Genomic DNA, 22,378 nt, shown 5'->3' with positions numbered 1-22,378 from the left:
ATAAAAGTAAAAAAAATGGCACACTGCGGCGAAAGGAAGAAAAGGTGTTAACTAAAAGGGAGAGTTAATAAGACAGAAAATGCCTAAAGAATCCAGCCTATCCTAAACAGTTGGACAGAAGAAGCCACCCAGATATGAGAGAGTACTCAAGTTAAGGACAGATGAATTCCTAATCAACTTGAAGCAACTGCTCAGGAGTGAAGTAGCTACGGCATCTGTACAGCATTCCCAGCTTTCGGGAGGCAGCTTTAGCAATGTTGGATGTGTGGCTTCCATGACATATTAGAGAAATGGTGAGGCCTTGCATATCTGTTTTAGAATTTGGCAGAATGATTACACTTGTCTTTCATTAATTTTGATAATGATTAGGCCTACAGTATAGCTGTCATAATTACGCCTTCGTCTTGAAAGGAAAGAGAGATGAGTGAGAGGGGTAAAGGTGAGAGGGATGAGAGTAGCGAGACATAGAGCGCTTTAATAAAACCAAGACTGCTGGATCACTACCAGTAACCTCATCTGTATCTTTATGCCTCCGTGGCACAATTGGTTAGCGCGTTCGGCTGTTAACCGAAAGGTTGGTGGTTCGAGCCCACCCGGGGGCGAGAGGTTTTAGTGTGTCCATTATAAAAGAGAAGGAACACTATTTACAACAGTCTACCAAACAACAGAAAACGAGAATATCAACAACAACCACCAGAGGTCAGGGAAGATGACCTACAGGTTCGTCAGTGTCACCTGGTGCTATGTGTCAGTGAGTTGACCAGGTGTCATTACATGGTCCTACACAATAAGTTAGGTGACTATAGGCTGTTGTATTAGTGTTGCCCAGACATAGATGTATAACTTAACCTTAATTACATTAACCAAAAGGCAGGTCTCGGGGAACTAGTTTTTGGACGATAAATTATGATCAGAAGGTAAATTAATTAATCAAATTAAATAAATCCTAAATAATTGGATCACCTGAAGATTCACCCCCCCCACTTACTTCAACTGATGAGTAAATACCCAAACGTTAACCTAACCACACCTAGTCTAACGCAATCTAACCTAATCTAAACCCTCCTAGGTTGCGTTTGTGTGTTTAATCATCACATCAGGTGAAGTAAGTTGGAAGAAGCGAATCTTTAGGTGATATATTAATTACAAAAACAACTAAACTCACAGCAACTGAAAAAAGGAAGAAGAGAACAATCATAATAACTACAACAAACATTACAAAATCAATCAAAATAATAACTAAAACAACAAGTCTTCGTAATGGTTCTAGTTGATATTTCTGACCTTCCATTTATTTTATTATGAATATTATTTTTTTTTTTACGGAGAATAGCCCACCCGGGCACAGGTCACTGACCCTTAACGGGGCCTGGGGGGTAGAATATAAGAATAAAAAAAATACAGAAAAGCAAAAGATAATATTAATCTACACCACGAAGATGCCGGAAAACCAGCTTTTTGAAGTGAGACATTGTATGAGTATGGAAACACGGAAGAAGGCAGAGCATTCCACAGTTTGGCTGTGTGAGGAAAGAAGGATGGACTATAACGGGTTATTCTAGTGTGGCCGACATCCACACAGAAACGGTGGGCACTGGGGGCAAGACGTGTGTTATGAGCCCACGGCCTTGCTGGCGGTACACAGGATGCTAAATCCACTGAACATTGCCCACTAAAGTACCTGTAAAAGAGAGAGTGAAGCAACACTGCAGCGAAAAGAAAGGGAAGAAAGATTGTTAACTAAAAGATGAGAGTTAATAAGACGAAATGCCTAAGAATCCAGCCTATCTAACAGTTGGACAGAAGAAGAGCCACCCCAGATATGAGAGCAGTACTCCAAGTTAGGACGAATGAATTCCTAATCAACTTGAAGCAACTGCTCAGGAGTGAAGTAGCTACGGCATCTGTACAGCATTCCCAGCTTTCGGGAGGCAGCTTTAGCAATGTTGTGGATGTGTGGCTTCCATGACATATTAGAGGAAATGGTGAGGCCTTGCATATCTGTTTTAGAATTTGGCAGAATGATTACACTTGTCTTTCATTAATTTTGATAATGATTAGGCCTACAGTATAGCTGTCATAATGACGCCTTCGTCTTGAAAGGAAAGAGAGATGAGTGAGAGAGGTAAAGGTGAGAGGGATGAGAGTAGCGAGACATAGAGCGCTTTAATAAAACCAAGACTGCTGGATCACTACCAGTAACCTCATCTTAATCTTTATGCCTCCGTGGCACAATTGGTTAGCGCGTTCGGCTGTTAACCGAAAGGTTGGTGGTTCGAGCCCACCCGGGGGCGAGTGTTTTTAGTGTGTCCGTATAAAGAGAAGAACACTATTTACGTGCACAAACAACAGAAAACGAGAATATCAACAACAACCACCAGAGGTCAGGAAGATGACCTACAGGTTCGTCAGTGTCACCTGGTGCTATGTGTCAGTGAGTTGACCATGAAGTCTACACAATAAGTTGGTGACTGGCGGAAGCTGTTGGCAGCTTATTGGTGTAGCGCCAGACATAGATGTATAACTTAACCTTAATTACATTAACAAGAGCAGGTCTCAGGGCGCTAGATTTTAGGACGATAAGTATAGATCAGAAGGTAAATTAATTAATCAAATTAAATAAATCTAAATAATTGGTACCTGAAGATTCACCCCCGCTTACTTCAACTGATGAGTAAATACCCAAACGTTGCCTAACCACACCTAGTCTAACGCAATCTAACCTAATCTAAGAAACCCTCCTAGGTTGCGTTGTGTGTTTAATCATCACATCAGGTGAAGTAAGTTGGGCATTTGGGTGATATATTAATACAAAAACAACTAAACTCACAGCAACTGAAAAAAGGAAGAAGAACAATCATAACAACTACAACAAACATTACAAAAATCAATCAAAAATAATAACTAAAACAACAAGTCTTCATGTGGTTCTAGTTGATATTTCTGACCTTCCATTTATTTTATTATTATTATTATTTTTTTTTGGAGAATAGCCCCGCAGGCACAGGTCACTGACCCTTAACGGGGCCTGGGGGTAGAATAAGAATAAAAATACAGAAAGAAAAGATCTTATTAATCTACACCAGGAAGATGCCGGAAAACCAGCTTTTTGAGTGAGGCATTGTATGAGTATGGAAACACGGAAGAAGGCAGAGCATTCCACAGTTTGGCTGTGTGAGGAAAGAAGGATGAGGACTATAACTTGGGTTATTCTGGTGTGGCCGACATCCACACACAGAAACAGTGGGCACTGGGGGCAAGGCGTGTGTTATGAACCCACGGCCTTGTTGGCGGTACACAGGATGCTAAATCCACTGAACATTGCCCGCTAAAGTACCTGTAAAGAGAGTGAAGCTTACTGCAGCGAAAAGAAAGGGAAGAAGAAAGATTGTTAACTAAAGAGGAGAGTTAATAAGACGAAATGCCTAAGAATCAGCATATCTAACAGTTGGACAGAAGAAAGAGCCACCCCAGATATGAGCAGTACTCCAAGTTGGGACGAATGGTCCCTGTCAACTTGGCGGTAGCTTCTCGGGGTGAAACCAACTACGGCATCTGTACAGCATTCCCAGCTTTCGGGGAGGCAGCTTTAGCAATGTTATTGGATGTGTGGCTTCCGCCATATTAGAGAAATGGTGAGGCCTTGCATATCTGTTTTAGAATTTGGCAGAATGATTACACTTGTCTTTTCATCAATTTTGACAATGATTAGGCCTACGGTATAGCTGTCATAATTACGCCTTCGTCTTGAAAGGAAAGAGATGAGTGAGAGGTAAGGTGAGAGGGATGAGTAGCAGCATAGGAAGCTTTAATAAAACCAAGACTGCTGGATCACTACCAGAACCTCATCTGTATCTTTATGCCTCCGTGGCACAATTGGTTAGCGCACGTTCGGCTGTTAACCGAGGTTGGTGTTCGAGAGCCCACCCGAGAGTGAGAAGGTTTTTTAGTGTGTCCATTATAAAGAGAAGGAACATTTACAACAGTCTACCAAACAACAGAAACGAGAATATCAACAACAGCCACCAGAGGTCAGGGGAAGATGACCCACCTACAGGTTCGTCAGTGTCACCTGGTGCTATGTGTCAGTGAGTTGATACAGGTGTCATTACATGGTCTACGCAATAAGTTGAGTGACTGTAGACTGTTGTTGTATTGGTGGTGTAGCGCCGGAGCATAGATGTGCTTAACCTTAGTACATTAACCAAGAGCGGGTCTCGAGGAACTAGTTTTAGGACGATAAATTATGATCAGAAGGTAAAATTAATTAACAAAATTAAATAAATCTAAATAATTGGATCACCTGAGAAGATTCACCCCCCACTTACTTCAACTGATGAGTAAATATACCCAAACGTTACCTAACCACACCTAGTCTAACGCAATCTAACTAATCTAAACCACTCTAGGTTGCGTTTGTGTGTTTAATCATCACATCGGGTAATGGATTGGAAAAAACAGTCTTTTAGGTGATATAATAATACAAAAGCTGGCAAACTCACAGCAACTGAAAAGGAAGAACAATCATAATAACTACAACAAACATTACAAAATCAATCAAAATAATAACTAAAACAACAAGTCTCTTCGTAATGGTTCTAGTTGATATTTCTGACCTTCCATTTATTTTATTATTATTATTATTTTTTTTTACGAATAGCCACCGGGCACAGGTCACTGACCCTTAACGGGCCTGGGGGTAGAATATAAGAATAAAAAAATACAGAAAAGAAAAAAGATCTTATTAATCTACACCAGGAAGATGCCGGAAAACCAGCTTTTTGAAGTGAGACATTGTATGAGTATGGAAACACGGAAGAAACCCAGAGCATTCCACAGTTTGGCTGTGTGAGGAAGAAAAGAAGGATGGACTATAACGAGGTTATTCTAATTGGCCGACATCCACAGAAACGGTGGGCACTGGGGGCAAGACGTGTTATGTGAGCCCACGGCCTTGCTGGCGGTACAGGATGCTAAATCCCACTGAACATTGCCCGCTAAAGTACCTGTAAAAGAGAGTGAAGCAACACCGCACTGCAGCGAAAAGAAAGGGAAAGAAAAGATTGTTAACTAAAAGGAGAGTTAATAAGACGAAAATGCCTAAGAATCCAGCCTATCTAACAGTTGGACAGAAGAAGAGCCACCCCAGATATGAGAGCAGTACTCCAAGTTAGGACGAATGAATTCTATCAACTTGAAGCAACTGCTCAGAATTGAAGCTAACTACGGCATCTGTACAGCATTCCCAGCTTTCGGGAGGCAGCTTTAGCAATGTTGTGGATGTGTGGCTTCCATGACATATTAGAGGAAATGGTGAGGACCTTGCATATCTGTTTAGAATTTGGCAAGAATGATTACACTTGTCTTTCATCAATTTTTGATAATGATTAGGCCTACAGTATAGCTGTGTAGGCCGCGCCTTCGTCTTGAAGGAAAGAGATGAGTGAGGTAAAGGTGTGAGAGGGATGAGTGTAGCGAAGACATAGAGAGCGCTTTTAATAATAAAACCAAAGACTGCTGGATCACTTTACCAGTAACCTCATCTGTATATCTTTTATGCCTCCCGTGGCACAATTGGTTAGCGCGTTCGGCTGTTAACCGAAAGGTTGGTGGTTCGAGAGAGCCCACCCAGGGCGAGAGGTTTTTGAATGTGTCGTATAAAGAGAAGGAACACTATTTACAACAGTCTACCAAACAACGAAAACGAGAGTATCAACAACAACCACCACCAGAGGTCAGGGAAGATGACCTACAGGTTCGTCAGTGTCACATGTGTCAGTGAGTTGACCGGGTGTCATTACATCGGTCTACACAATAAGTTGGGTGACTGGCAGGCTGTTGTATTAGTGTTGCTTGAACATAGATGTATAACTTAACCTTAGTACACATTAACCAAAAGGCAGTCTCGAGGAACTAGTTTTTGGACGATAAATTATGATCAGAAGGTAAATTAATTAATTTAATTAAATAAATCCTAAATAATTGGATCACCTGAAGATTCACCCACTTACTTACTTCAACTGATGAGGTAAATACCTAACGTTAACCTAACCACACACCAAGTCTAACGCAATCTAACCTAATCTAAGCCCTCCTAGGTTGCGTTTGTGTGTTTAATCATCACATCCCGGGTGAGAAATGTAAGTTGGAAAAACGAGCTCTTTTAGGTGATATGTCAATACAAAAACAACTAAACTCACAGCAACTTTGAAAAAAGGAAGAAGAGAACAATCATAATAACTACAACAAACATTACAAAATCAGCCAAAAATAATAACTAAACAACAAGTCTTCATGGTTCTAGTTGATATTTCTGACCTTCCATTTATTTTATTATTATTATTATTATTTTTTACGGAGAATAGCCCACCCGGGCACAGGTCACTGACCCTTAACGGGGCCTGGGGGGTAGAATATAAGAATAAAAAAAATACAGAAAAGCAAAAGATAATATTAATCTACACCACGAAGATGCCGGAAAACCAGCTTTTTGAAGTGAGACATTGTATGAGTATGGAAACACGGAAGAAGGCAGAGCATTCCACAGTTTGGCTGTGTGAGGAAAGAAGGATGGACTATAACGGGTTATTCTAGTGTGGCCGACATCCACACAGAAACGGTGGGCACTGGGGGCAAGACGTGTGTTATGAGCCCACGGCCTTGCTGGCGGTACACAGGATGCTAAATCCACTGAACATTGCCCGCTAAAGTACCTGTAAAAGAGAGAGTGAAGCAACACTGCAGCGAAAAGAAAGGGAAGAAAGATTGTTAACTAAAAGAGGAGAGTTAATAAGACGAAATGCCTAAGAATCCAGCCTATCTAACAGTTGGACAGAAGAAGAGCCACCCCAGATATGAGAGGAGTACTCCAAGTTAGGACGAATGAATTCCTAATCAACTTGAAGCAACTGCTCAGGAGTGAAGTAGCTACGGCATCTGTACAGCATTCCCAGCTTTCGGGAGGCAGCTTTAGCAATGTTGTGGATGTGTGGCTTCCATGACATATTAGAGGAAATGGTGAGGCCTTGCATATCTGTTTTAGAATTTGGCAGAATGATTACACTTGTCTTTCATTAATTTTGATAATGATTAGGCCTACAGTATAGCTGTCATAATTACGCCTTCGTCTTGAAAGGAAAGAGAGATGAGTGAGAGAGGTAAAGGTGAGAGGGATGAGAGTAGCGAGACATAGAGCGCTTTAATAAAACCAAGACTGCTGGATCACTACCAGTAACCTCATCTGTATCTTTATGCCTCCGTGGCACAATTGGTTAGCGCGTTCGGCTGTTAACCGAAAGGTTGGTGGTTCGAGCCCACCCGGGGGCGAGAGGTTTTAGTGTGTCCATTATAAAAGAGAAGGAACACTATTTACAACAGTCTACCAAACAACAGAAAACGAGAATATCAACAACAACCACCAGAGGTCAGGGAAGATGACCTACAGGTTCGTCAGTGTCACCTGGTGCTATGTGTCAGTGAGTTGACCAGGTGTCATTACATGGTCCTACACAATAAGTTAGGTGACTGTAGGCTGTTGTATTAGTGTAGCACCAGACATAGATGTATAACTTAACCTTAATTACATTAACCAAAAGGCAGGTCTCGGGGAACTAGTTTTAGGACGATAAATTATGATCAGAAGGTAAATTAATTAATCAAATTAAATAAATCCTAAATAATTGGATCACCTGAAGATTCACCCCCCCCCCACTTACTTCAACTGATGAGTAAATACCCAAACGTTAACCTAACCACACCTAGTCTAACGCAATCTAACCTAATCTAAACCCTCCTAGGTTGCGTTTGTGTGTTTAATCATCACATCAGGTGAAGTAAGTTGGAAGAGGCGAATCTTTAGGTGATATATTAATTACAAAAACAACTAAACTCACAGCAACTGAAAAAAGGAAGAAGAGAACAATCATAATAACTACAACAAACATTACAAAATCAATCAAAATAATAACTAAAACAACAAGTCTTCGTAATGGTTCTAGTTGATATTTCTGACCTTCCATTTATTTTATTATTATTATTTTTTTTTTTTTACGGAGAATAGCCCACCCGGGCACAGGTCACTGACCCTTAACGGGGCCTGGGGGGTAGAATATAAGAATAAAAAAAATACAGAAAAGAAAAAGATAATATTAATCTACACCAGGAAGATGCCGGAAAACCAGCTTTTTGAAGTGAGACATTGTATGAGTATGGAAACACGGAAGAAGGCAGAGCATTCCACAGTTTGGCTGTGTGAGGAAAGAAGGATGGACTATAACGGGTTATTCTAGTGTGGCCGACATCCACACAGAAACGGTGGGCACTGGGGGGCAAGACGTGTGTTATGAGCCCACGGCCTTGCTGGCGGCACACAGGATGCTAAATCCACTGAACATTGCCCGCTAAAGTACCTGTAAAAGAGAGAGTGAAGCAACACTGCAGCGAAAAGAAAGGGAAGAAAGATTGTTAACTAAAAGAGGAGAGTTAATAAGACGAAATGCCTAAGAATCCAGCCTATCTAACAGTTGGACAGAAGAGCCACCCCAGATATGAGAGCAGTACTCCAAGTTAGGACGAATGAATTCCTAATCAACTTGAAGCAGCTGCTCAGGAGTGAAGTAGCTACGGCATCTGTACAGCATTCCCAGCTTTCGGGAGGCAGCTTTAGCAATGTTGTGGACGTGTGGCTTCCATGACATATTAGAGGAAATGGTGAGGCCTTGCATATGTAGTGATGGGTTGTCAGACCACAGCTTACATCTCAGAAACAGTCCAGACTTGACCCGACATTAGGGGGGTCAAATGTAAGGGTACCCCTCGCAACCACTCAAGGAGTTACAAATCAACTGGCTCCCCTCCCATGTCACACGGCCCCAACAAACATGTAAGAAGGCACCGGCCGACTCTCTCCCAATATACACAATAACCTACACCGCAGAAGAAGTCCAGACCTGACCTCACATTAGCCAGGTCAAATGTAACCCTCGAGCCCAAGTCAAGGGGCCACAAATCAACCAGGGCCTCTCATGTCACACGGCCCCATCTGAAGATTTCTCCAGAATATACAACTTATAGTCTCTGAAAAAGTCCAGACCTGACCCTACATTAGCGAGGGCAAATGTAAGGAGACCCTTCGCCGCCCCCCCCCGATCAGCTCAACCTGACGGCTCGCCTCCCAATATATAGGACGTCCTAGTCCTCCCTCTGCCCAGAGAGAGAGAGAGAGAGAGTGTGTCTTGTAACCAAGAAGGGCCAGCTACCACGTCCCCAGTCCTCCTGCTCGAGAGAAGTCAGGGGCCGGAGGCAAGCCGCCTCCGGTCGCCTCCGGTCAGGAGCGAGTTGCCCTCGACACACCGGTGCCCAGCTAAGCAGTCTCCCATAGAGACAACCCAGGACCACCTGCTAGGCCTCCCCTAGGTCACGTGAGTTTTTGTCAGAGCTTTCCATGGGATGAGTTACTTACGTGGGAAGTGTATTCATTTCATGTTCGTGTCCGAGAATCAGTGTCTAGTAACGTAATATGATGTCCTAGTAACGTAAATAATGTCCTAGTAACTTCAATAGAAGGTGTTATTAATGTGTCCATGTCATGTTCGTAATTAATAAAGAGTTGTAACAAAGCGGTGTTTGAGAAGTCGCCCTTAAGACGTAATAGATGTGTATTGACGTATAAGATACGATAAGAGTAAATAACTATCACGGCCACGCTACCAAAGTCTTCCTCTCTTTTATACTCTTATACTATCAATATTCTACCTATATGTAATCTTCTTCTTGTGAGATTTGTCTCATTATACATATCTGTTTTAGAATTTGGCAGAATGATTACACTTGTCTTTCATTAATTTTGATAATGATTAGGCCTACAGTATAGCTGTCATAATTACGCCTTCGTCTTGAAAGGAAAGAGAGATGAGTGAGAGGGGTAAAGGTGAGAGGGATGAGAGTAGCGAGACATAGAGCGCTTTAATAAAACCAAGACTGCTGGATCACTACCAGTAACCTCATCTGGATCTTTAAGCCTCCGTGGCACAATTGGTTAGCGCGTTCGGCTGTTAACCGAAAGGTTGGTGGTTCGAGCCCACCCGGGGGCGAGTGTTTTATTAAGTACATCATATAAAGAAGAATCTATACATTAGCTTAACAAAAATAAAATCGGGAACTCGACACAAAGCTGGAGGAATGAGTGTAACAGTAAATAAGTTCATATAAGTGTATATGTATGTCTGATCTATACATGTATGTATGATATATATGTTATGTATATCTGAATATGTAATGTATGGCGCTGTCTGCAGAATGTGGGTCGCGTTTTATCTTTGGTCGTCTTGATATGGTGATTGTGGAATTAGGTCTTTCCCGCCCTGCCACCGCTCCCTCCCTCCCTCCCTCACCCTTCTCTCTCTCTTCCTCCTTGCTTCCTTCCCTACCTCACCCCTTCTCGCTTCCTCCCTCCCTTCCTCCCTCCCTACCTCACCCCTTCTCCCTCTCTCCCTCCTTGCGTCCCTCCCTCTCAGACAAACAATGGTAACCAAGTAAGTCTTTAAATCATTACCCAGATGTTAAAAAAATATGGTAATTAAGAATCACCTCAATTTTTTAATGATGATTTTTAGCATATAGTGATTTAAAGACATGAGAGAGAGAGAGAGAGAGACAGAGAGAGAGAGAGAGAGAGAGAGAGAGAGAGAGAGAGTCCATCCATCTGACTCCTTTGATCCCATGACATACTTCACCATATTAAAAATGGCACCAAACCTCCACTGAGACTCGACTGTAGTTAGATCATGTCTTCTCATTCTAGCTGAGGGAAAAAAAATCACCTTGCAACACCTCAGGAGAATCCAGCACTGCGTCTTCTCTCTCACGACTATGTGAAAAAAAAATCCGGTTTTTCTTGTACTGTACTTAATTCTTGACCGACGAGAAATAAGGCGATCATTGTATGGCATCACCGTAAGTCAGTTACCAAATGCCTCCAGCAGGATTTTTTAAGTTGTGTTGAAAAGTTCCCTCACATACACACATACACACACACACACATACACACACACACACACACACACACAGTCGCGGATTTCCCAAGATTGGATTACTAGATGCTATGTAGATTGCTCCCCCTCCCCACCCCCAAGTTATTAACCACGCTAACCTAACTTAACCTATAAAATACCCTAACCAAGCCCAAAGTCAACCAAACTTAATCTAACCTAAAATACCTTAACCTAATCCAACCTCAACCAACCTTAACCTAAGCTAACCAAAAGCTGAGAGTTTGATACAACAAAGAAAATGTTGTGAAGTAACACGTGATGATGGTGATGATGATGATGATGGTGATGATGATGATGATGGTGATGATGATGATGATGGTGATGATGATGATGATGATGATGATGATGGTGATGGTGATGATGATGACGATGATGATGACGATGATGATGATGACGATGATGATGATGACGATGATGATGACGATGGTGATGATGATGATGGTGATGATGATGATGATGGTGATGATGATGATGGTGATGGATGATGATGATGATGATGACGATGATGATGACGATGATGATGATGATGATGATGATGATGACGATGATGATGATGATGATGATGATGACGATGATGATGACGATGATGACGATGATGTTATGCATAACTGTGATAAGAAAGTGAAGAATATAGAGTATAGTGTAGGTAGTGGTGCAGGGGAAGTGGTATGTACCGACACTACCCCACACACCTCAGGTACTGACGGGCGGTGCACGGGAAGTAGCACGAACAGGGTACGCTACTACCGCCACACATGGCCACTCACCATGACACCCACTCATCCATGAACACCCACCCACTCATCCATGACACCCACCACGCCCACTCATCCATGACACCCACCCACTCATCCATGACACCCACCACGCCCACTCATCCATGACACCCACCCACTCATCCATGACACCCACCACGCCCACTCATCCATGACACCCACCCACTCATCCATGACACCCACCACGCCCACTCATCCATGACTACCCAACTACCCACATCATGGACCAGCAGTATTGTTGTACCAATACCAAAACCAGGACAGCCTGATGCCTTTCGTCCCATATCACTAACCAGCTGCCTGTGTAAAACCTTTGAGAGGATGGTTCTTGGCAGACTCTTATATAGAATCAGAGAACACATGTCTCCTAACATAAATGGCTTCACCCATGGTAAAGGTGTACATAATTGCATCACCACGTTCCTAACTGTGCATGGTGATGAAAGGCACAGATACACCACATTTCTTGACCTAAAGCTGCATCTGATATTGCCAATAGGCAACTGATATTGTAAGAACTAGCGAAAATGGATATAGGAGGTAGGCTGTTATACTGGATAGGTGGTTACCTAACCAACAGAAGGGCTGCTGCACTGTTTCAGGGTTACAAAAGTGAAGTTAAAGATATGCAACTTGGTACCCCTCAAGGTGGAGTACTTAGCCCCACTTTGTTCAATGTTCTTATGAACACATTATTAAAGTCAATCACAGACAGCCCCAGCAATATCACCGTTAGCTATGCAGATGAGATTCTTATGCATACTAACACTCATCGTGAAATGCAAACCACCATGAGCCATGTACTGTACATGCAGCCTGTGAGAACCTCGGTCTTATTATCCCCACTAAGAAAACTAAGGTGTTCAACAAACAAGCTGGTAACCGCAAAAGCGGACCATCAAACCTTAAGATTGGTAACAACAGTAATGACTATGTCTCTTCTTTTAAATATCTCGGTGTCTCTATCCCCTGTACCACACCTGCCATACAATAGCTAACCCACCAATGTACTGATAGGTTAAAATCTCTTAAATGTGTAGCCGGAGGATCGAAACTACAGTGACACATATGAAGATGTCTGGACTAGACCATTTGTACAAAGCTGAGACACAACAGCGCTTCATGTCACCCTGACTGACAGATCCCTTCGATATCACAACACCCACGTACCCGCCTAAACGACTGACCACACATAATCCTTATCGCCAACACACTGCCAATGTGAGAGCTCTTAACCACATACATATCCTACAGACTGAAAAAAAAACATAATACAGACCATTTACACTGACGGCTCTCTTAACACTGTCCATGGGAGGGCTGGCAGTGCTGTCATTGTGACTCAGCCTAACGGTAATGTAATAGAGAAAGGAGCTAGAATTAGTAACTGGTCATCCACTCTACAAACTGAACTATTTCCCATACTCACAGCCCTGAAACTTGATGAAGACACTGACAGTCTCATCATCACTGACTCCTTATCCTCACTACTTGCTCTTGATACCCTAAACTCAGATTGTCATTCGCTTGCCTTTGAAGCCGGATACAAGCATATGTGTCTTGTTGACGGGGGTATGAGGATCAAGCTGCTGTGGATCCCTTCTCACTCAGGCATAAGTGAACATGATAGAGTTGATGCCTTAGCTAAACTCGCGTCCAACAATGACAATGTTGAGTACAATCTAGGAGTGTCAAACAGAACCTTAAAAACTGTAATCAGAAAAGAACTTGTTGATGAATTTGAAGCCAGTAGACAAGTGCAAACAGGCACTAGTCAATCCATAGTTTACCATGATGAGATGTATCAAGTGAAACATGTATATGGAGCAAGTAACAAGATCACTAGATTACAAGATGTTGTAACCGCTAGATTAAGGTTAGGATATAAGTACCTCTGGCAGTATGTTCCTCAAGCAGATGTAAACAAAACTAAATGTAAAGTGTGTGGCCAGACATATGGCCACACACTCCAACACTACGTCTTAGACTGTGTGAAGATAGAACCTTATAGAGATAGATCCAAGCACACTGTGTATACAATGGCACAGCACTTTATCTCTGATGACAAGATAGCTGATATACTGTACTAAGGCTGTATCCACACTTGGCATCTAGTACCTAAGCAAAATTCTATGTACCGACTTAAACAAACAATGTACTGGAAATACTCTGTAACATTCATTGTCATAATATCCTGATCACTGGGGTCTGATAAACACCCTTGTGACCTATACTCTGTAATCCTTGTTGCGCTACCGCTCAAAGGATGAGTATGGGGTGCACAATGAACTAGCTGCTGTCCGCGGCAAAAAAATATAATCTCACCCTCAGTACCCACTCACCCACAGCATCCACCACGCCCACTCACCCACAGCATCCACCACGCCCACTCACCCACAGCATCCACCACGCCCACTGACCCATAGCACCCACTACGCCTACATCCACCACAACTCACCACGCCCACCCCACTCATCTAATCATCCTGCTCAACTAATTTTTTCACTACCACAAACTACATACAACCCCCCATAACACACACACTACTGACCAGCACATTGCAAACTATCGTTCCTCACCCACTTCTTAATTGACAATCACCTCGTTAACACCCTTTTTACACTCTAACGGGGTTTGTTTCTCATGTAAACAAAGACACGTGTCGCCCGCCAGCTGTGCCCCCCCCACCCCAACACGACTGCCACACCTCCTTTCGTGTCTTTTTTTATAATTTTTGTTTTTCTCGGCGACTTACCTCCCCTAACCTAACCTATTATTAAGGTTAGCGTCAAAATCAACTGTTTATTCAACAAAACACTCGCCCCCGGGTGGGCTTGAACCACCAACCTTTCGGTTAACAGCCGAACGCGCTAACCAATTGTGCCACGGAGGCTTGGTATGAAGTGCTGCCCTGAGTATTCTTGTAGCTGACTGAATACACACACACACACACACACACACACACAACTCGATCATACACATAAAGGCCCAACGATATGCAGTACACCGAGTGTGTGTATGTGTGTGAAGTTTTCTGCAGGGATTTTCTAATTCTATAACAAACAACCACAACTAGGCCACCACCACAACAACAACTCGACACGGAACACCTGCAGGAGAGATGGGTGTCAAGATATGTAAATGAGGGTCTGTAGTTCACCAAACATCATCTGGCGAAGTTTCAACGACGTACCCATGAGAGCTGTACAGGGGCAGGTGTTTTACATGTGGCTCTGGGTGAGTGGATGACTAGGTGGGTGAGTGGATGACTAGGTGGGTGAGTGGATGACTAGGTGGGTGTGTGGGTGACTAGGTGGGTGTGTGGGTGACTAGGTGGGTGTGTGGGTGACTAGGTAGGTGAGTGGATGAATTGGTGGGTGAGTGGATGACTTGGTAGATGTGTGGGTGACTAGGTGGGTGAGTGGATGACTAGGGGTGTGTATGTGTGTGTGTGTGAAGTTTCAAGTTTCAAAGCCGTATAATGTGAACGCAACATTTCCTGTGTTAATACTACACCAAGTGGAGGGAGGGTGGGGACTATAGGGAGGGGAGGGGGGTTGTGTAGGGAAGGAAAGGTGGAGGAAGTAGAGAGTTGGCCTTGTCTGCTCCTCCCAGCTGTAACCTCTTCGAACCAATTTTTCCTCCTCTTCCTCCTCACATACTCTTAGTTATCAGATGGCAGCCCCGTCCCAGGGCCCTCCCTACACCATTACGAAACATATACACGTCTAGTCATGTTGGGTATGTACTGTACACCCTCCACAAAAAGTGCTGTCAGTTCTCCGTCCCATCCATGGACCCTGAGACTCACGAGTGTTGGGCCCAGAGATAGTGGACTGTGTCATGTCTCTTATTCACAGGTTCATGGATGGGAGACAGGCTGACAGGACTTTGTTTGGTGTGTGTACAAGGAAGCCACACCCTCATTGCCTCGTTTAGGCTCCTGATTGGCAACCAAGACAGCGACGGCCGAGTGGATACAGCACTAGTATCTTGTCCTAAAGGCTGCTAGTTTGCATCCAGAGTACTCCCAGGCCACACCCTCATATAATTGGGTACCTGACTGTAGAGTTGGGTAGGTGAAGGTGGTCAGGCCCCCTTGTGCACCGAAAAACTGAGCCGTCAGGACTTACCTCACAGTAACAGTCACTCGGGCCTGAGTAAAATACACCATTGCCGGTTAGTGTAATGCTGAAATCCATCTGGGAATGAGGATGGTGTGTTGTATCTCGGTCATCTTTATACTGAGTCAACGTGGGGGTATGTCAGCTGCCCTTATGTAATCATGCCCCCAAGTACTGGAAGAGTGTTCATCCATTTCCTTGTTTATCTATGTAGTAAGGGATCGAATTATTGTACACTAAAAGCGAGACGGTTTCCGGGGTGCTACATGACACCCCTCGGCTGCTAGATCCAGTCAATCACTTGCTCACAAAAGGCTGTTGGGTGATGCTTACTTTACACATCCAAAATGAAAAATCTCTCTCTCTCTCTCTCTCTCTCTCTCGGGATCAGTGTCCACAAGTGTCACGTCAACAGCCAAGGTCAGCAGGGAGCACCTGGGTGTGGCGCTGTACAGTATAGCTTCCGTTTGCCACAGTCAGGCTAAATTGACCTCCTGCCCCCTACCTCCTGCCCCCTACCTCCTGCCCCTACCTCCTGCCCCCTACCTCCTGCCCCCTACCCTCTGTCCCTTATTATCTCGTTAGCATAATTCTACCCCTCACTCACTCCCTCATTCCCTTCTCCTCCACCTCACTCACTCCTCATTCCCTTCTCCTCACACCACTCATTCCCTTCTCCTCACACCTCACTCCCTTTCCCTCATTCCTTCTCCACTCCACCCTCCCCACTCACCCTCATTCCCCTCCTCCCTCATTCCCTCACTCACTCTCACACCTTCACTCCTCACATTCCCTTCTCCCTCACACCTCATTCCCTTCACTCCCACCCTCACTCACTCACTCATTCCCTTCTCCTCCACCTCCTCACTCACTCACCCTTCACACCCTTCTCCCTCCACCTCACTCACTCCTCATTCCCTTCTCCACTCACCCACTCACCACTCATCTCTTCCCTTCCTCACTCACTCACTCATTCCTCACACCTCTCAACACTCATTCCCTTCTCCTCACACCTCTCACTCACTCATTCCCTTCTCCTCACACCTCACTCACTCCTCATTTCCCTTCTCACTCACACCTCCACTCCTCCTCATTCCCTTCTCCTCCACCTCACTCCCCACTCACTCATTCCCTTCTCCTCCCACCTCCTACTCACTCCCATTCCCTTCTCACTCACACCTCACTCCTCACTCATTCCCTTCTCACTCACCTCACTTTCACTCACTCATTCCTTCTCACTCACATAAATACCCATGAACATATCTCTTCCTTCTCCTATTTCTTCTCCTATTTCACCTTATCTTCATTCCTTCCTCCTTCACCTTCCTTCCTCCTCCTCCTCCTCTCCTCTTCCCTCCTCCCTCCCTTCGCTTCCCCATCCCGCCGCCCTCTTACATAATTCTTTCCCTTTCCTTCCTTCCTTCCTCTTCCCTCCTTCATCTTCCTTCACCTTCCCTCCCTCCTTCACCTTCATTCCCTCCCTCCCTCCCTCCCTCCTTCCTTCCTTCACATCCCCTCTCACAATTCGCTCCACCACTACCAATTCGCCCCACCACCACTACTTCGCTCCACCACCACCACTGCTACCCCACCACCACTGCTCCACCACCACTACCACAATTCACTCCACCACCATTACCAATTCCCCCACCACCACTACCACAATTCACTCCACCACCACTACTACCACAATTCGCCCCACCACTACCACAATTCGCTCCACCACAACCACTACTACCACAATTCCACCACCACCACTACTACCACAATTCGCCCCACCACCACTACCACAATTCGCTCTACCACCACCACTACTACCACAATTCGCTCCACCACCACCACTACTACAATTCACTCCACCACCATTACTACTTCGCTCCACCACCACCACTAACTACCACAATTCGCCCCACCACCACTACCACAATTCGCCCCACCACCACAACCACAATTCGCTCCACCACTACCACCATCAACAACAACCACAACACAAGGGTCATACTCAGGCTTGCCATGATAACTTTCCCGAAGCTTAAGAGTGTTGAAACCAGAACGAATCTCGAGTACTGCCTTCCGCCCACACGCACACGCACACCCACAACTGGCACAATCTCCTGACTACCCCCTACCAGTGTCAGGTGGGCCCCTAATAGTGCCAGTTGGGCCCCCTACAAGTGGCAGATGGGCCCCCCCCCCCTACATTAGCTATGACCCGGAAATTGTCGGATTCTTGGGCAACGACCTTTAAATTACGTAATATGGTAATGGTGGGTCGACACGGCTTGAGAGAGAGAGTGTGTGTGTGTGTGTGTGAGAGTGTGTGTGTGTGTGTGTGTGTGTGTGTGTGTGTGTGTGTGTGTGTGTGTGTGTGTGTGTGTGTGTGTGTGTGTGTGTGTGTGAGAGAGTGTGTGTGTGTGTGTGTGTGTGTGTGTGTGTGTGTGTGTGTGTGTGTGTTTCAGTCCACAAAGTTTTAAAAATTTCCACACACAATTTCAAAAGTTTCTCTACCACATAGTTTCACACAAGATTCACCCTCAAAGTTTCTCACTCACATAGTTTCTGCTAAGTTTCACCCCCAAAAAGTTTTGGGTACTAATATTAGTTTCACAAGTTTCACCCCCAAAAGTTTCTAGCACTCTCCAGTAGCAAACTTGACTCAACTTGTTTAGGTTAAAGCTGCATCTTAGATCTTTTAATTAGGAGAGCAGCATCTTGGTGGAGGGGTGAACGGTCTGGCTGGCACTCTCCCTCCCTCCTTCATCAGCCACAACACCACATCACCACTACAGAACATCATGACACTACACTCCACACTATATTACTGCACACAACAACACTATTACATCACAACACCACTACATTACAATACCACAACCAAACCTAAGACAACCAAACTTAACCTAACCTAACCTCCCCTCCCACTACCACGGTATCATTGGACTGTTAATAAAATAAATTGGGAGGGGGGGGGCAGGGGGGCAGGGGAGGGCAGGGGGGGCAGGGGCAGGGGAGGGCAGGGGAGGGCAGGGGGGCTAATCTTCACGTGATCCTAGTTTACTTATCCTACATACCAGTTCAGTTATCTTCATTTTCAAGGATCACCTGAAGGATTCCCACCCCAGCATACTTCACCAAAAGATTATCCACCCTAACACAAACCTAATCAAACATAACCTAACTTAACCTAACCTAACCAATCAATTACTTTATCAGACCTAACCTAACTTTGCCAAACTTAAACGTAACCTAACCTAACCAAACCTAGCTTAACCTAACCTCATCCTTCAATCAATGTTAGGTCTGTTAATATGAAGGCATAGTTTTAAGATTTTTAAATACCAGAGTGACGTTTAGAATTATTATGACTTAACAAGACAACAGGGTAGCTACACTGTGCTTCGTTGTTATCACCACCACCACTACTACCACCACCATAACACCTACCACCACTACGATTACCATCACTACGATCACTACCACTACTATTACCACCATTAACACTACCACTTCTACCACCATCAACACTACCACTACTACCACCACCACCACCACCATCACAAATTTTGCTCTTGGGTGACCTTGGCCTTCCCTGGCGCCTGGGTTTTGCTGCTCAGGCAGACGATACCATCTCTCAAGATGTTACGCTAGAATCCCGTCTTGGTGGCCATGATACTAATGACAGGCACCGGAGAGACGCTACAAACAGGATCTCGCTGTCTCCGTGAAGCTGATCATGCTGGACCAACAAACACGGCTTGTTCTACACCTCCAAGTGACCATCAATCCATAACAGCAAGGATGTCACCAACAGCTCGTCCCTCCCTGACCAGATATCCCTCCTCCTACAGACAGGCTTGACACGTTTTGCCATAAAGAGATGAACTGTAACCTTATCAATTTTGTGGTCACTCCAGAATGGTCAACAAGGTCACTGTTCGCGGATATGTAATCAGTTCACATGACAAACAAATATAAACTACAGACTATATAATGTAAACAAAAAGTAAACTTAAGTAAACACGGATTTTACCCAACCACACACTGATGGAAGTAGACGCACCCCCAATGTGAGGCCGTATCGTGACACACCTTTGAGATACCACTGACGCGATGATCAGATGTATTGGTACACGAACACATAACTCCAGACGCCGACCAGTGTGCCCTAGAAACGCCTCACCTGCAGTCCGCCCTCCTTCACATGGGTGTTCCCGGGACCTGTGAACGTGACAACAGAATTCAACAAGACTTAACCCAAAGACGTATCAACACAAGACCTCGCAGGACGTTCATTAATGAGCATATTGTGTTGTTAGCATAGAGAGTTAGGGCCACCTGGACTATGTTACAGTCCAGCGGGGAACTTTTGATCACCTTTAATGGCATCTTCCACCTGTGTGTCTGACCCCCACCTTCATGATACACGATGAGAGGTTGTCTCATGTCTGTGATGTATGAAGAAAGTTCCTGCTCCACGTCTTATCTGTATTTTATTCACCCGAGCCTGTCTATCTATCTGTCTGTCTGTCTGTCTGTCTGTGTCTGTCTGTCTGTGGTGGGGTCCAATGACCACTGGATAATATTTTGCGTTATCCATCAGTGTTTGGTGTAAGGAACAATTAATGAAGGACGATGTGCGGGACGGGAGGGACAGACAGACAGGAGCAGCTCAACACCCAGGTGGATGGACGGGAGGTAACAGACAGGAGCTGCGGCGTAAGAGTGAGCCACACCATAAACACGTTAAACCAGGCGACACATCCAAACTTATGTGCGGATGGTGAGGTTCAGGCAGGAGGCACGCGGTGATCATGTTAACACGTGTAATTAAGGCCTGAATATTAGCTCCCAGTTTACTTCACCTTAAAACTAAACCACTCTAACGCTAACCTAACCTAACCTAACCTAACCTAACCTAACCTAACCTAACCTAACCTAACCTAACCTAACCTAACCTAACCCCCCATGTACCTTTAGGGTGTTTTAATCATCATATGAAATACAGGTGTAAGGTGAGGAGGGGTGGCTAATCTTCAGGTGATCAGGTAAATGTAACAACGGAAGTAGGTAGCGCAACACACACACACACACATATACACACACACACACACACACACACACACACTAGGGTGGTCCAAAACTATATGGTAAAAAATATAAGTAGTAATATATTGCCTCCACAAGCCTTAAAATTGTCCATTTGGTTCATAGATAAGGTCTGTAAAATTTTATCCATATTCATTAACATTTAGAGGTCAATCCATTTTGCATATTATACTTGTAGTGTAGGACTGAATTTTCTTGTCCGTATGATACAGTCTTAATATACACAACACATTATATTGGGTATATTTCAATGTATATAGCCTAGTTGCCTATTTGGAAAGGGCAAAGAGTCAAGTATTGAGTCATAGGGACTGACAATGACAGGTTGAAACATGAAACACAGACAAGGGTTACCATTAATCAGATGAAGTTACTTATTTCATTTATATCTCATCAGTTCTACAATTATTTCATTATCAATCTAAATAGTATATTTTGCTGAATAAAGACAATGTGTTTATAATGTGTTTATCTAGCACCGAAAAATCCTTATTACGTACTAAATGGAAAAAAAGAGGACATTGGATTGACCTCTAAATATGCTTTAAATGATCCAATTTTTTTCTGGGATGCATTTTGTACCTAATGGACAAAAATAAACCTTGTGGAGAAAACGTATACAAATATGTGATATTTTGGACCACCCTAACACACACACACACACACACACACACACACACACACACACACACACACACACACACACACACACACACACACACACACACACACACACACACACACACACACAGCCACCTATCAATTATAAACATTTACGGGAAAATATAAAAATCCAGCAATCATCCGTTTAATTTCATCAACCTATACTGAATATAAATGAAAGCATGTAATGTTTCCAGGATCAGTGAGTTTTATTGGGTGGGGGAAGGGGGAGGGGAAGGGGGGAGGGTGAAGGGGAGGGGAGGGGGGTTATAGAACGAATAATTCTACGGGAAACAAAACTAAACTATATTGTGGTAAACGTTGATATAAGTGAGTTAACGTTACTTTAATGAGACAACGTTATTTTAGGTCAAAGAATGAAAAAGTGAGTAATATTTACAATAATTTAGTTGAGTGGCGAAACTTTAACAATTATCTTATAAAACAAAACGGAAAATTATGAACGACCAGGAAGTTGGTTCAACTCAGCAAGACGCTCAGCTCCTTAGGTGTGACCCTGACCCTTAAAGTGTGACCCTGACCCCTAAAGTGTGACCTTGACCCCTAAAGTGTCACCCTGACCCCTAAAGTTTGACCTTGACCCGTAAAGTGTGACTTTGACCCCTAAATTGTGACTTTGACCCCTAAAGTGTGACTT

The 22,378-nt window shown here is 44.0% G+C and overlaps 5 non-coding genes across 5 annotated transcripts; 4 read left to right on the top strand and 1 right to left on the bottom strand.

Moving 5' to 3' along the window:
- The first annotated feature begins 528 nt into the window (after positions 1 to 528).
- Positions 529 to 602, top strand: Trnan-guu. Its single transcript has one exon. It is a non-coding gene; the product is annotated as a tRNA-Asn (tRNA).
- Positions 603 to 2,220: 1,618 nt separating this feature from the next.
- Positions 2,221 to 2,294, top strand: Trnan-guu. The gene has a single exon. It is a non-coding gene; the product is annotated as a tRNA-Asn (tRNA).
- A 4,958-nt stretch (positions 2,295 to 7,252) lies between these two features.
- Positions 7,253 to 7,326, top strand: Trnan-guu. The gene has a single exon. It is a non-coding gene; the product is annotated as a tRNA-Asn (tRNA).
- A 2,691-nt stretch (positions 7,327 to 10,017) lies between these two features.
- Trnan-guu lies at positions 10,018 to 10,091 on the top strand. The gene has a single exon. It is a non-coding gene; the product is annotated as a tRNA-Asn (tRNA).
- A 4,555-nt stretch (positions 10,092 to 14,646) lies between these two features.
- Positions 14,647 to 14,720, bottom strand: Trnan-guu. Its single transcript has one exon. It is a non-coding gene; the product is annotated as a tRNA-Asn (tRNA).
- Positions 14,721 to 22,378: the final 7,658 nt, after the last annotated feature.

The sequence above is a fragment of the Homarus americanus genome, unplaced genomic scaffold, assembly GCF_018991925.1.
Source record: "Homarus americanus isolate GMGI-L3 unplaced genomic scaffold, GMGI_Hamer_2.0 scaffold50924, whole genome shotgun sequence".
In the NCBI taxonomy this organism is placed as follows: domain Eukaryota; kingdom Metazoa; phylum Arthropoda; class Malacostraca; order Decapoda; family Nephropidae; genus Homarus; species Homarus americanus.
This window is presented reverse-complemented; position numbering and strand designations above follow the sequence as displayed.